The following is a 15,601-nucleotide window of genomic DNA, read 5'->3' as shown; positions in this document are numbered from 1 at the left end:
CAGGAGCAGGTGCCTGTGTGTGGGCTGCAGGGGTTTCGCGGCTGGGCAGGAGGGTGCACCTGTCCACAGTGGCCCTGAGGGGCTCCCAGGCAAGGTGTCCTCAAAGGAAGCGAGAGGCCAGTGATTGCCCGATGGCCCTGTCTGGCGTCTGGCATCTGCCAGCACTCTGTTTCCGTCAGGCCCTGGGAAATGACCCTCCACCTCCAGCCTCCATTCCAGTAGCACTTCGGGAAAACACACACCAGGCACATGTTTGTACTCGTGAATGGGCAGGTCATGCATGTTACTAGAAGAGAAACTGGAGTATCCTGAGGTTCAGTCTTCCAGTTTTCTTCCCGTTCTTCCTTTCCTTCTTTTTAAAATTCCCTCCTTCCCATCTTCCCATCCCACTCCCATCCTTTCTCTCTGGTCATCCTCGAGCCTGGGCACAAGCCCTGGTGACTGGTGATCATGCATTCACACACCCTGCATCTCCCAGGCATGCAGGACGATGGCTCTGCAAGTGTCCACAGTGCCCTGAGGCCCTGGAGCCTGAGTTCCTAGCGTTGCCACTTCCCTTCTTCTTCCATGGGAAAGCAGGTGGGTCTCTGGGACTCAGGACCTGGTCTGCCCCCTTCATCATCCCAGTGTGGCTATGTAACTCTGACCCTCTCGGTTTTAAACTAAAAAAAGGTGTAGTACTAAAACCACCATAATAGACCCCAGGCACAGGGAGACCCAGGGTTCTGGCCAGGCCATTGGTAATTTGTTTCTTACCTTCTATTCCATTTTTGGGTATGGGAGGGGGGCAGGTGAGTGAGGATGTGGCAAGTGGGGGTGGGAGAGGACATGTGGAGATGGGATGGGATAGAAGGGGGTAGGTGGCTATGTCTTTATCCTCATATTTCTTGCCACCCTGGGGGAGAGTAGGAAGCGAACATCGGACAACAGTAGCAAAGACCTCTTGGTTTATTTAACTTTGCTCTTGTCCACACTGAGGAGTTCTGGTGAGATGAGGTCCTGTTTCCTGCCCGAGGGTTAGGCTGTGTAGGTGACACCTAGAGTTCTTGCATTTGCCATAAGGGATCCCTGACAGTGCCTGATGTGTTGTGTGGAGCTGACATGTGGCAACACTTGTCTATGCCTTCTTATCCTCCAACATCACCTGTTTCCTGCCACATGAGCTCTGGGGTGATGGTCCAGGTGCAAGCACCACGTCCCTCCAGCCTGCTGACCAGGATCCATTCCTGACCCCCTGAGACCTTGGCTCTCAAGTCCATCCCCTTGTCCCATGGGTTCCACATCCTGGACATCATCTGGTGGCCACTGACTTGACTGGTGTCATTTGCTCTGGAAGGGAAGACTCTTTATTGGCTTCTTTCCCGCTCACACTGTGGCTGTGCTTTGGCCACACTCCCTGAGGGCAAACTCCACCTTCTCCATCTTTGTGTCCTCAGCATGCAGAACATAGTCGAGCCATCATGAGGACTCACTCAGTCTTTTGAATTGTTCAATTCATTTGTTCATTCAACGGATATTTATTTATTTATTAAATTTATTAAATTCTGGAATGCCTGGGGAAGACTCAGTTGGCACCCCTGCTCTGAAGGTCCTTACAGTGAGTGAGGAGATAGGCAAAAAATGAGCAAACATGAGCATGGCAGTAGCCAACAGAAACAATGGAGGTGATGGGCCATACTCAGGAGGGAGTATGCCTCAACCTGGGGACCCCTCAGAGCTGCCTAAAGCTGGTTCCCAGAGCCACATCCACCTGAGTCAGGAAGGCAAGGTGGTTCCCAGGATAGAATGAGCTGGGAGTGTCTCGGGTCAGGATGCCTTTGCTGTATAAGCCGAGCCCATAGGCAGGACCACTCACGGCTGCCAGGGATGTAAGGAAGTGTGGACTCTTCAGGAAGGCTGGAAGGGTGGTCTCCACAAGGGATGTTGAAAGGTGGTCTCCACAAGGGATTAGAGGAAGTGTGGTTTCCACAAGGATGTTGGAAAAGGTAATCTCTGCAAGGGATACCAAGAAAGGTGGTCTCTACAAGGGATGCTGAGACGTGTAGCCTCACAAGTGCTGGGAAATGTATTCTCTGCAAGGCATTCTGGAAAATGTAGTCTCTGGTGAGAGATGGGTCGGCTAACATCAGAGGTTGGGTGTCTGATTCTGAAAAGAAGAAGGGGAGATACTGGTGGACACAAGGCCTCTGCCATGCCCTGCAGTACCTTGTTCCTTTAATGCTTCATAACTTTTGTCATAATCTGAATCTTCCTATTTGCAATAGATCTGTTCCTGACAAGGCAAGGATTACAATATGGATTAGAACAGTTATATGATGACCAGGGTGGGCATAATTATGAAAACCAGGACTCTTTATTTCTTCTCAATGATTATTTCCCCAAAAATGCTTAATAGGGGTTGCAAAAGCACATGTCCTCTGATACTAGACAGGACACATAGGCCTGTGAAACAGCTGGGTGTAGGAGAACAGGTGTGGTGAGGAGTGGGGGCAAACTTGACCCACCTGAAAGCAAGAAAAATACAAAAAAAAAAAAAACAGTTTCAGAACTTGAGTCCAAGCAAAGCTGTTTTGAGGGTCAGACCTAGCACTCCAGTAGTTTGCAAACCAAACCATGCTAGTATATAATGACAGGATGATTTCCAAAACCCATAACTTAAATACATGTGCATTCAGGAGATATGCTGTGCACTCGCAGATGGCAATGAATAATCACCTCTGGGGTTTGCCAATTTCATAAATCCAGACTGTCATTTTCTTGGTGGAGACCCCAGGAACCCCCATACATGTCCCTCTAAGCAAGGTCTGTGGAAGCCTGAGGATTTCTAGCAAAGTGCTCACTGACCTTGGGCCTCCCACAGCGTCCTGTCCACCCCCATCGCCACTCTCCATGGGGCCCATTGATGACAGCTCCCGGGGTGACTGCAGCTCAGCCTCAGCTGGCTCAGGAGGATGGAAATTGGGTGATGCTGCATTGGTGCCCAGCTCAAGAGGGAACCGGCTGATCAATAGAACATGCTGGAACTCCCCAGGGCAAAGAGCTAAACTTGGAGAACTGAAAAACTTCAGTCTGAGCAGAATCCCCAAAAGAGAACATGACGCAGATACAGCTATTTCCTCCCTGGGCACCTGGCCGCCTCTGCAGGGGCCCTTTAGGGGGACACCCAGGTGCACACACATGCTCACACATACACGGACACCACAGTCATCATTGACCTGAGCTGGGAGCCTCACCAGCTCTCACCTCCTTCTGGTCTCCATGGGAGAGGCACTCATTTCTCACAGCCTGTAGGACAGGGTCACAGACAGTGACCTGTCGGCTCAGTCCAGCCTGCACCTGCTGGCAGAGGACATCACAGGAGATTTCAATGCTCCACATTTGGTTTCTCCTGGATGACGGTAAGACCTGACAGCCCAGGTCTGTCCTGACACACTTGTGGGGAACTGAGCACTCAAGTCCCCAACACACTTGTGGGGAACTGAGCACTCAAGTCCCCGACACAGTCCTGGGAACAGGCCTGAGATGAGTTTCTGCACCTATTGCTTGGCTGGCTTCTCGCAGTCCCGACACCTCCGTCTATCTTCCTGTCAGATTTCCCTTAATTAATTTCATCAGGGCTCCCAAACTGCTTCTCTCATTCTGGCTGGGGTAGAGTTAACGAAGGACCTAAGCAAAGACAGTCTGCAGGCAGTCAGGCCCTCTCAACTGGCAGGTTCTAATGCAGAAGGAGCTGGAGGCAGACCCACGGCACAGGGAGACCACGCTGCAGGGAGCGCCTGGCACAGAGGCCTCTCCCCGAAGAGCCAGCCCTGGTCCTACTCTGACCTGCAGACAACCTGAAGCTCATGGATTCTAGTGCCAGGGGAACAATTTGCATTGAGTTTGCTTCGGCCACCAGGCCCTGTGCTAGCAAGTGTGTGGTGAGTGGAGGTGAGGAGGTGCCAGGATATTGGGATTGGTTCAAAAGACTAAGGATAATTATGTGAATTAGCTCCATACATTGAGCATCTTATTTTATGTCACACGACTCTGTCCCATTTCATCTGAACAGCCTAGTGAGGAAGGCACCCATGGCCACTTTCCATGGGGAGAGAAAGGAGGGTCAGAGAGGCTTAGGCACTTCCTTGAGGCCACATAGGAGGTCTGGGGTGGCCCTGAGAGGAGACTCAGGTGGCCCAGGGGCCCAGGAGCCCAGGGGCCCAGCTTTTTCCTACAAGCTGCTTCCTGCATCTTCATGATCCTACCTCTGAACCGTTTCTTCTGAAGAACACACACACTCAGCCTTGTTTGGGCTCCTGCCTCTTGCCTCAGAGACCACAGACAGTAGGACTGCCCTCTGCTCACACATACTCTTCTGTCACTGCCCCAGGGGTAAGCCCCTGGTGGATAGAGGGGGACATGGGAAGAACTGGTGAGGGAGCCCCCAGTATTGAATTCAGGGAAAGATCCTTCCTGTCTCCACCACATTCCCACTGATGAGTGTGGAGGCCAATTCTGCTCTTCTGTCAAAACTGCAGAAAATATCCTTGTACCTCAGTTATTGGGACACATGGGAGCCTCTCTGCAGGAAAATTTCCTAACACAGACCCAAGTTCTTCGAAAGCCCCTGATAAATATTCATTATGTGCATAAGTATATCTAACACTAGCTGTGAGTAGCAGGATCCCACATGGAGTGACTTCTTGAAGATGCACCAAGTGAATTCTCCTCATTCTTCTTTATCTTCCTCCCTCATTCATCACATCTTCACATCATCATGACATCACCATCATCATCACCATCGTTGTCACCATGATGACCACGTACATCATCACCACCATCAACTACACAATCATCATCATCACCACCGCCATGATCATCATCATCATCACTGCATTACCACAACCATCATCATCATCATCGTCACCTTGACCACCACCACCATCATCACCACCATCATTATCATCACCACATCATCACCATCATCACCATCATCCTCATCATCACTGTCACCATGACCACCACACCATCACCCACATCATCAACACCATCACCACCACCACCATCAACAGTCATCATGCTAATCATCATTGTCACCATGACCGTCATACCATCATCACACCATCATCTTTACCATCACCATCGCCACCATCATCATTCTCAACAGTTACAATCTCCTGGAAGCTTCCATTTACAAGGAGCTGAGCTATGAAGTTTGCACACATTCACGTACTGCATCTTCCCACCACTCACATGTTGAGTGAGCTCACTTATTCACCAACACTCAGTGGAGATCTTAATCACCTGGACTACTATACATCTGATGATAATCTTCCTCCTACTGCATTATCCTCCCAGTAGCACTCACTGAGTGCTTACTGTTTGCCAGGAATGATAAATTACTCATGCAGTTCTCACAGTGAGCACTCGCAGTAAGGACTGTTGTCATCCCCATTTTACAACCGAGGCAACTGAGCCTCATGGAGGTAAAGTTACTTGGCCAACACCAGCAAGCCACGGAGCAGCAGAGCCTGCATTTGAGCCAGAGAGTCTGGCCCCACAGCACAGATCAAAGAGGACCACTCCACTGCCTGTCAGACACACAGGCCACTACAGTGTGATCTGGTCCCTCCTCCTTACACAAACTATCTCCCAAGTCCCTGAAGACCCACCAGTAGGAGGGTAGAGGGGAAAACACATGGTCTTCAGATCCTAGCATGGGAGATTTTTCCACATATACGCAGTCGAGCTGGGAAAATGTGTCCAGGAAGCAGACGCTCTGACTCGGCACAAGGCTGGCTGCTATTCAGACCAGGGCGAGGCTTCCACTCCAGACATCTTAGCATCTTGCCAGGAGGCTCTGCTCCTCATTTCCCCTTCATTGCAATTCCAAGGTTTTGCTCAAGGTAGGACAGGTGAGAAACTGTCCCTACCACAAAGAGCAGACGGCGTTCTAGACAGAGCAATCAGGGGGAATGGATTCTAGGAAACGGTGCAGGTAAGACAGGCTGACCTGGGGGGAGGGCTGCGTCCCCTGACTGATAAGCAGCTGCAAAGGGCGTGTGGCCCTGTCCCTCCCCAACTGGCCCCCAAGCCCAGATGTCTGCAAGTCTCCCCACGGTTCGTCTCCAGAGAGGCAATCGGGCTCATTAGATCAGTGAATGCCCGGCATCAATACTCATCAAGAATGTATGCTGGCTAATCCTCCCTCTTCTGCTTTGCTCTGGAGACGGAGGTCTCAGCCCTCCCAGGGTCATTCACAGCATTTCCAGAACCCGTAGCTGGGCTGTATATGTGCATAGGATCCTGGAGTGTCCACTCGATGGAGCCCGGGGTTCTGTTCTCTCAGGACCGGGGTCAGGGATGCCAGTGTCCTCATGGAGAGGAACCTTGTGGGCCGCCCTCATTGCACCTGCTCAGGCACCAGCTCTGCACCGGGATCCAGGCTCTGCGCAGTGTACGTGGCTGCGGATGGATGTCAGCTCAGGACCCTCTGCTGGGACTCCAGAGCCCCTCCCTGCAGGGGAGGAGACAGAGAGGTGCTGCGCTTGGGTGCCGATTGGACAGAGGCCCCGAGGACGCGCCACTTTCCCAGCAGCCAGAGTGGGTTGTTTTCAGAAACAGACTTGGAGTCAGAAGGGATTTACTTCAGGATTCACGTGTGTGTGTTTGTGTGTGTGCGTGTGTGTGTGTGTGTGTGTGTGCAGGTGGAGGACACTGAGTTTCCAATGCATGCCCTCCAAAACAAACTCCCAGGACAGCTGGGGTGGGAAGTGCTGTGTCTCTCCCTCCCTGTTGGAGATTCATAAACAGAGGAGCTCCAAAAGCCTCTAAGTGCAGTGTCCTCGGGAAAACAGAGAACGAGGTTCCCCATGGTCAGCCCAGAGCTCCCAAGGCTGTGTTTGAACGTAGGGCCCCTTTTTACAGAATGACTGAGAGCTCTGGGAAATGCTGATCCAGAGCAAGTTTTTCATTATTTTCACTTCATTATTAGTATGAGAGTTTCTTCCAACTCCCAATTCCCAAACAGGCCCTGACGTGGCATTGAAAACTATAAGGCAGATTTATTTTTGTCTTAACTCAGTCTCAAGTGGCGGAAACACAACGCAAAGCAGCTGTTGCAAAAACTAGAATTTACTGCCTCATATAACAAAAACATCTAGGGCGATGGCTTCAGGCATGGCTCGATCCAGGGGCTCACGTGACACTCTCAAGATTTTGTCTTCCTTTCCATCTCACAAATCTGATTCCTGCATTTGTGCTTAGGCTCTCCCCGTGCGCTATCAAGGTAGCTTCCTGGACCACAGTGTCACTAATATGTGCATCTTCTAGAAAGCTCAGCACTCTTCTTTCTCAATCATTTGAGTGAAAAATCGAGGGCTGAGTCTCACTGCTCCACCCAGTGCTCTCCGTCCCCCACTAGGTCAGACTCTGGCAGGGGAATCTGATGATGCAGTTAGCTGGGCTTGGGTCGCAGAGCCATGTTAGCTGAGCAGAGGAACCAGCCCTCTGACCACATAGAACGATTCAGGAGATGGCTCTCCAAGGAAAATGCAGGGCCAGTTACCAGAAGAAAGTGGACTGTGTGCAGATCCAGCCACACCAGCAAATGCCCATCATCCTTCACATTCCAGATCACCTGCGGGCCCCTGCCTTTCTACGGGTGCCTCCTCGGGGCAGGTCCCCATCTCCCGAGCCTGCAGGCCACACCTGGTCCACTCCGCTCACTGTCCTCACGGTGTGTGTGTGTGTGTGTGTGGTACCCGTTCAGTCAGACCAGCCCTGGGAGAAACGCATCTGAACTCACGCTTGCTCTGTGACCCCAGCTCTTAGCACACATGCCTGTGATTCTCAGGTGTTCAGGTGACGCCGCAGGACACAGGAACGAGTGACTGAACAGAAATTGGATCCGAGTCAAGGCGATTTCCTGCTCCGATCTGTGCAGGTCCTCCTCTCCGTCTTAGACAATATCATCTACCAGGATAGCCAGCTGGAGGCAATGAGCATGTGTGTGCAGACTAAGCCTCTGCCTGCAGTGACGGCCACGGGGCATCGTGTCGGGGTCTGAATGTCCAGGTTCAGTGTGATGCCTGGTTCCCGAGGCTGGAGGTCTGTGAGGCTGGTATGTGCAGGACCTGGGCAGTGAGGACCGGAAGGCTTGAGAAGCACCTCCAGCTCAGCTCTTCCAGACACACAGATCTGCTCACTCGTGGAGACCAGTTTGGTGACCCTGGCGCCCACTCCTGGGGTGGGGGTGGGGGGCACGGTGTCACCACAGGGTCCAGTACACAATCACTAGTCAGTCGATTCCAGCCGAGGCTTGAGTCAAGTGCATGGGGTTCACTGCACTCCTGGCAGGTGTGCTGCAGAATTCCCACACGTGGGGAGGACGGGTGGGGGTCCGTGTGGTCCAGACCCCCATACTGAGTCGGGGAGGACATGGGATGGTGCTGGGGGCCCAGATGCGTTTCCAAGATCCGAGGAGATTATTCTCCTTACAAGAAAGTGAGAAGGGCTTTACTCGGTGTCCTTAAGAAGTCCCCCCTCCTCACCCCCAGGCTGAGGAACCACTGCCTGAAAACACAAAGGGAAGTCGTCCTCCAGAGCCTTCCAGAAGACAGAGGGAGTGAAGCTTCCAGACCCCCTTGGGATGAGATGACTGTTCTGGCGAGTCGCTAAACTGGGAGGAACCGGCCTCTTCTCTGTGCGGCCCAGCTGTTCTGGACATGAAGCATTTACAGGAAGCTTGTCTGCGAGCTCCTTGAAACAAGATGCTGGACAGACCATTGTCTGCCCAGTCTCTTGGATCCTGGACACGCCCAGTAGGGGAAGCACTAGCTAAAAAGCAGAATGTTCTTGCCAGGCACATGTCCTGGCATCTCTTCCCTCCACCCGTCAGAGCCTAGGGGTGCGGGTGGGTGCCCAGGGTGCGTTTCAGCCCCAGGTACCCACGCACCTGCCTGCGGGCCTGCCAGCCCCAGCAGAGGTTCCCAGAGGACCGTTGGATCCTCCTCCGGGTAGGGGTCTGCAGGACAATGAGGGAAGCACACCACTCTGGGTGCAGTCACCCCTCTTTGGGAGCCCAGGTGGCTGTGCAGCTTGCAGAAGGGCCACTCAGGCTATCTGTGCATTTCCCGGAAACACTGCCTCCTCAGAGCAGGCGTCCTGCCCTGCTCTGGTCCTGCGGGTGTCAGGAGAGGAATGGAGGCACAGAGGCACCTGGGGCGTGGACCAGGGTCACCGGACCCCTCTGGGCCTCAGCTTCCTCATCTGGGGGCTGGAGGGCGCTGTAAGGTGGCCGGGGATGCAGACCTTGGGTGGTTGTGCTGGGGGCCGTGGGCTGCTCAGTGAGGGGTCACAGAGGCAGTGAGTGAGGCCACCCCGCGGGGACATCCATGCCCTACGTAGTGAGGACTGTGCCCTGCAACTGCCTGACCCGTCCAGTGGGCCCCCCCGGGGCTGTCCCCAGATCCCAGGGATCCATGTCGCCCTAAGCCTCCACCAGGTTGTGTGAGGCCAGCCTCCGAGCAGCCCCGGCACGCGCGTGGTCATTATCACACCTTGTACTGGGAGACGGTCACAGAGCGGTCCGAATCAAAGTCGTGTCCCAGCCAGGGATAAGCACAGTTGGCTTGGCCTAGACCTGACCGGACTCCCCCTGCGGAGGGGGTCCCCAGACAGCCCAGACGCAGCATCTTTGCTCTCTGCTCAGGATGGGCCCAGCACCCCGTGGTCCAGAGCAGGACCCAGGGCTGGGTCGGCTCCTGAGTGCAGCCCCCTCGCCAGCTGTTCCTGCCTCCGTCGCCCATAAGGAGGCCTTTCTAAGGCCGTGGTGCGAGGTAAGGAGCTAGTAGCCTCACCCAGAGAACCGTCCACAACCTGGGGGCGTCCAGGCAGCATCCCGTCCCATGTGCTCGTGAGAAACACATGTTAACTACGCGTATATACTTTACCATTTACGTAGCATTTCCTGATCCCTGCTGTTTGACTCCGGTGGTTAGAACCGGGTGGTGCAGTGTCCAGGTATTTGGGGATTCTCCGGGTACTGACTTCTAGTTTAATTCCATGACATCTCAGAATGCACCGTGTCAGTATCAACTTGAGTTTCCTGTGGCCCAGATACAGCCTGACTTGGCGCCGTCTGTGTGTGCCCAGAATGATGGGCACTCTGCCGTCAGCGTGCAGAGTGTTCTGGAATGTCTGCTGAGTGCAGAGACTCGGGCGTGTGCTCCGGGGCATCACACCGGTGGTGACGTCCCGCCTGCTGGGTTCCCGACCTCCGAGGGGCAGCAGGGAAGCCTCTGCTCTAAGTGGGGCCGTGTGAGTCTTCCCCTGGGGGAGGCACGGCCGTGGAAGAGCGTGGACGTGTCCTGGAGAAGACACTGCCCGTCATTCTGTCCCGGCCGGCTCGGCCCTGCTCTCTGCCCTGCTCCGGAGCCCGCTTGGCCCGAAATCAGCAGGTTCCCTCGTGCTTTATGGTGTGGTGTGTGTGGTGCTCCTCCGTCCTCCTGTGCCAGCAGAGAAGGTGGCTTTCCATGGCCGGGGACAGCCGGCTCCCGCCAATCGCTGCCCCGAGGTGCAGGGTCTCTGGGGCCCGGCCGCGTGCAGCTGCTTCCGGGCAGCGCGGGACCACGACGGCGGTCCTGTCGCTTCTCTTCCCTGCGTGTGTTGTTTCTCTTCCCCGAGTCTTCCGGCGTCTCAGTTTAACTGCAGGTCCCAGGGTCCCCGTCCAGCGCCTCAGTGAACCTATGATTCAAACCTCGTTCTGAAACATTTGTCATGGTTGAAAGAGGATCTTGAAATCACGGCGTCCACCTGCTGATGACGACAGCCTGTCACGGCGTGTGCGACCACGTGACCTGCACTCCTGGTGCCCTGCGCCCTCGGTCGGCCCGGCCCGCGGGCCTCTGCACCTCCCCACAGACCCCTCCTCAGGGCTGGTTACGTTTCTGCTCTGGCTTCGTGGCCGCCCTCCTCTGCGCTGCCCCGTCAGCCAGATGCCCAGTCACCCGCTTCTCTGCGGGATGCCCCGGCCTGCCGCGCCCTCAGCTCCCCACAGGCCGGGGCCGCCGCCAACTGGCTGCGATGCAGCTCCCTCCTCGGGACCCGGGGGGCCGCCGGCGCCTGCTCCCCACCTCCCTGCACTGAAACCACAACCGAGAACCGGGTCTTCAAAGTAGCCTCGGCGAGGGCACAGACGCGGAGAACACCATGGAGCTGAAAGCAGCGGTCAGATGGAAATGGCACATTAATTAATATCCCATCCTCCCGAGGCGAGGCGCCTCCGTTTCCATCTGGAGCTGCCGTGGGACCTGTGAGCCGGCCTGCCAGCGATTTCCTCACGTCTGGTGTGGACGGAAGCCGGTGGGCAGGTAGCCGATGACCTGTCATCCCACCTTGCACAGCCTCATCCGGGCCCTTCGGATCGTCCATGGGACGGGGTTAGCAGACCCCATTCTGTGTGGAATGTTCCTGAAGCATATGGGGTTTGGGGGCTCACGGCCGCCAGCTCCCCTGGACTGCACCCTGAGGCGGGACTGAGGCCCATCCCGCCACCTCGCCTCTGTCCCTGCAGAAAGGACCGTGCTACAGGGCCGGGCGTTCTCGCCGAGGAAAACACACGGAGCCCAGCGGGGAGTGCAGGGCAGAGGGGAAAGGGGGCAGGATGTTCAGGTGAAGGGGCACCGCTGCTGAACTGCAGCAGCCAGCACCGCCAGCAGCTTCCCCCACTGCCGCCCCCTCCTTCTGGGTCCCGGTAGAGAGGCCAGGAGATGACAGGAAGCCTCTGTCCCCTTATCACTCATGGACGCTCGCATTCACGTCTTCACAGCACTTCATCATCCTTCACTATCCTCTGAAGTCGGTGTGGTCCGCGGACTTGGGGTCTGGGCTGGGGGGCCAAGGGCACGTTGCACTCCCTGTGGTTGTTACTCCTCCTCTGGCCTCACCTGTGCAGCTGGGCTTAGGGCGTGGCCCAGTGTGAACCTGGACTTCCCCTGGCTGGCAGGAGGCATCTCAGTCCCGTCTTTCTGGAAGTATCCTCAGCCGTGGAGAGCAGGAGCATGGATCCCGAGCTGAAAAATAAGCTCCTGGGACCCGGGGGCTTCCAGCTACAGTGACGGACGCCCAGGCCAACGTGCTGGGGTCCGTGTGCAGGTGGGGTCGGGCCTGTGGCCCAGGCCTTGGGGCGGAAGGCAGAGTGTTAACCAGAGATGACCTGGTCACTAGGAAGGGAGCTGGGGCGAGGAAGGAGGTCTGCGGTTAGCCCACTGCATTCCTGGCTGTGGTCAGCAGGGTGGGCACAGGGTCTGGGGCTGCGGGGCGAGGGGGTGGGCAGGGACACAGAGCAGGTGGCGCGTTCTCGGGTCCCACCACGGATTCCTCCTGGACTCAGTCTCCTGGGAGGACAATTCCTGCGTTTCCCCGCACCTGCTCATCCCCAGTTCCCACCTGTGCTTGCATCATCCCCGGGGATGCGCCTGAACCTCCTGCTTCCTCCCTCAGCAGGAGGGTGTGTGGCGTGCGGACCTGCAGTTCTCGGTGCCATGGCTCAGACTTCCCGGAGGTCACAGGAACCAGCGGTGGACGGTGGCACCCTGTGGCCCCTGGATGGGGAACCCCCAGGAATGAAGGGAGCCCAGCCCCTGGGAGCACCAGGAACCTCGTGAGGGGAGGGTAGCCCTCAGGGACCCCTGTATCCTGATCCCTGACAACCGGAAAACAACAGTGGGTTGAATCTGACCCTTGTGTTAGGGGCCAAAGGGTTCACCTGGCGCCTGTCAGCTCAGTCTGTTCCAGGAGCATAACCACCATCCTCACCACAAACACCAGTTGCTAAGGATTGCTAAAGACCGCATCACTGTGATTCCCCTTGTGCTTTCGGGCTCCGTGATCCTAGGTCCCGACCTCTGGTCACAGCTGCCCGCCCAGAGTCAGGGAGCTACAATCCACAGCGCTCTCCCGTGGGTGCTGGCCGAGTGGGGCTTCTCTGCCACGCCAGCTGAGCCAGCCTCCTGAACACTTACTTTGGGTAGACATCCCCTCCCCCTCCCCAGACCTCCCCACCCCAGAGACCGGAGGAGACAGTGCTTAGAATCCTCTGTTTGCAATAGGAAGACAAGGTGGTTCTGAATTTTTCAAATGACCTCCTGACTCGTCCAGAGGGAAGAGAGGGTCCTGGTCACAGCGCAGCCCTGAATCCAGCTGTAGCAGCAGCAGGAAATCCGGGCTCTCACCTCCTTCCCCTTGCTGCCTCCTGCCTTGCCAGGCTCAGGTCAGGGCCCCGGAGAGCTGCCCGCGGGACCGACAGGCTGTGCCGGAGCCTCTGCAGAGATCCCCCTCAACCCCGACACCCAGCCCCACTGACAACCCCCCCAGCCTCCTGCAGATTCCCCAGCCAGCCAGAAGGCACCACTGGGCAGACGAGTCCCCGGTGCTGTGGCCTCCGTGGGTGAGACAGCCCTAGGCCTGGGTGGGCCGGGAGTGTAGGGAAACACACACACACACTCACCCTCAACCCTCTCCACAATCAGGGAAGAACTCCCTGAGGTGCCCCGGGGCTGGTCCTCCTGGGGAGGGCTCCACCCGAGGGCCCCTGACCTCCTATCATGAGGGCTCCACTGACTGCAGGTGACAGAAGAGCCAACACAAACTAGCTGAAGAAAAGGGGGGACTGATGCACACAGGTAGTCCCAGAGTCCAGGAGGGAGTCTAGAATTGCTTAGGCCAGGGGGCCCGGCTCCTCCTGCATCCTGCATCCCTGTGTGCCCTGTCGGCTTCATGCTCACATGGACCTGCCTCCTGGTGACACGGGAACACCCTCCCTCCCACCTGTTTAGACAGAGGTCCGAGCCTGGAGGCTGGCGGCTCGCATCGGGTCCCGGGCCTACCCCTGCACCAGTCACGCAGAATGCAAGTGACCAGTTCACCAGCGCCTGAGTCCCACGGTCCATCCTGGCTCTGGGGTGCACTCAGCACCCCCAAACCACAGGGCCAAGAAGGGGGGAGGTGGGTCCTCACAGGGCACCCGGAGGCTGTTGTGAACATTCAGGACAGGGACGCTCGTGGGCATGATAGCTGAGATGAGACCTTCCAGAATGGGGCGGGGTGGGGGGGAGGTATGTGGGATGTGGGAAGCCCAGCCTGCAGCTGAGGGACGGGAATGCACAGGGGACCTTTGCCCAGGAGCTGGGTGCGGGCAGAGAAGGGGCCTGAGTTGTGAGGACAGACTGGGGCACTGGGGGCACTGGTCCCACTGGGCTGAGATTTGGTCATGGATGGTCATTTCCATGTTACAGAATTTAAAATATTTAAAACGCTAGCAACTTTTCAATTTCCCAAGCCCTAACATAATTAAAGTTACTTTAGTCACACTGTGTCTCTTCTGATCTGAGAGCAAAAGCAGTAAATATGCCACCAGCATATCGATAAGACAATTATTCTGTAATCCATTCCAAACACCGTGAACTGATCTGACAAGTGGCTATGGCCCTCTTAGGCTTTCTTGGCCTCCGGACACCTTCGAGGGCAGCCCATGGGGGCAGAAGGGCCTTCCGGGTCAGGGAGCGCATCCGTTCTTCTTCCCTGGTGTGAGGAGGCAGCACGGCCCTGTTGAGCTGGCCTCCCCCCACCCGAGTGGCCTGGCCAAGGAGGACCCTGTCCCTCCCTCACCACAGCCTAGCTCAGGGCCACCCAGTGTCCCCAGCCCCCGCCCCCAGCAGGGAGGCCTGGCTCCCCTGTCTGAGCCCCCGCCCCTCACCCCCACAGCCGGATCTCACTGCCCAGAGCAGCCGTGAGCTCATCCCATACCCTGTGCCCGTCAGCTCCCATCACGGCCCCCGGGAAGCAGCCTCCCTCCCTCCACTGCTGCACCTCTGCTCCCCGCGAGGCTGGCACAGGGTCAGGGGTCTCTCTCCGTGGTGGATGAGGTGCTTGCCCTTTGACTTGGAAACTTCAACATGGACTCTCCATGAGGAATTGACCGTTCGAATGCAGAAATAAACATTATTCTCTACGGAGGCCAGTAAAGCTCTTGCTTGTGGGACGTGGGCTCCACTGTTGGACATGGCTCTGCCCTCTGCGTGCATCCGGAGCAGTTTATTTTTTCGTGGTGGGGGTGGTCACCGCCTTTGAAAACTGGTGGTTGAGGAGATGTATCCCCCACCTCCCAGCACCAACAGCCTGCACACAGGTGGACTCCTGCCGGCCGAGGGAGGGGCCGTGTCTGGATGTGCAGCCTGACAGTCGGCTTGGTCTGCCAAGCTCTACACTCTGGTTACTTCTTAGCTACAGGAGATGCTCCAGCAAAACTGATGTAGCCCGGTGGCACCTGCTTTATCTCAGCCATCTGCCAGGTAAGAGGGAGTGATTTACTGCCAAGATGCTCCATATTTGTCTTTGTGGCAGTCACCTCTAGAGCATGCATGACGCATTTCACCCCCGATACCTGTTTGCCGTGTGCGCAACTCTCGTGTGCCTTGGTGTTGGCGTTGATCATCTACAACCATTGATGCATGGCCCCGCAACCACATTCTTCGTGGGATTTGTTTAAGGTATTTGAATCCCAAGGAGGGCCTTTGGAGAGGATTACCCGGCTGTCTCTTGTGAGAGAAAAGTACTCAGT

The 15,601-nt window shown here is 56.2% G+C and overlaps 2 long non-coding RNA genes across 2 annotated transcripts; one reads left to right on the top strand and one right to left on the bottom strand.

The window, feature by feature from the left end:
• The first annotated feature begins 5,198 nt into the window (after positions 1–5,198).
• LOC119879430 lies at positions 5,199–8,796 on the top strand. Its single transcript, XR_005387512.1, has 3 exons — positions 5,199–5,977; positions 7,835–7,924; positions 8,538–8,796. It is a non-coding gene; the product is annotated as an uncharacterized LOC119879430 (long non-coding RNA).
• Positions 8,797–14,400: 5,604 nt separating this feature from the next.
• On the bottom strand, positions 14,401–14,884 carry LOC119879431. Its single transcript, XR_005387513.1, has 2 exons — positions 14,851–14,884; positions 14,401–14,562 (listed from the first exon to the last, which is right to left on the bottom strand). It is a non-coding gene; the product is annotated as an uncharacterized LOC119879431 (long non-coding RNA).
• Between the last annotated feature and the right edge of the window lie 717 nt (positions 14,885–15,601).

Source organism: Canis lupus, unplaced genomic scaffold (assembly GCF_011100685.1).
Source record: "Canis lupus familiaris isolate Mischka breed German Shepherd unplaced genomic scaffold, alternate assembly UU_Cfam_GSD_1.0 chrUn_S823H987, whole genome shotgun sequence".
Taxonomy (NCBI): domain Eukaryota; kingdom Metazoa; phylum Chordata; class Mammalia; order Carnivora; family Canidae; genus Canis; species Canis lupus.
This window is presented reverse-complemented; position numbering and strand designations above follow the sequence as displayed.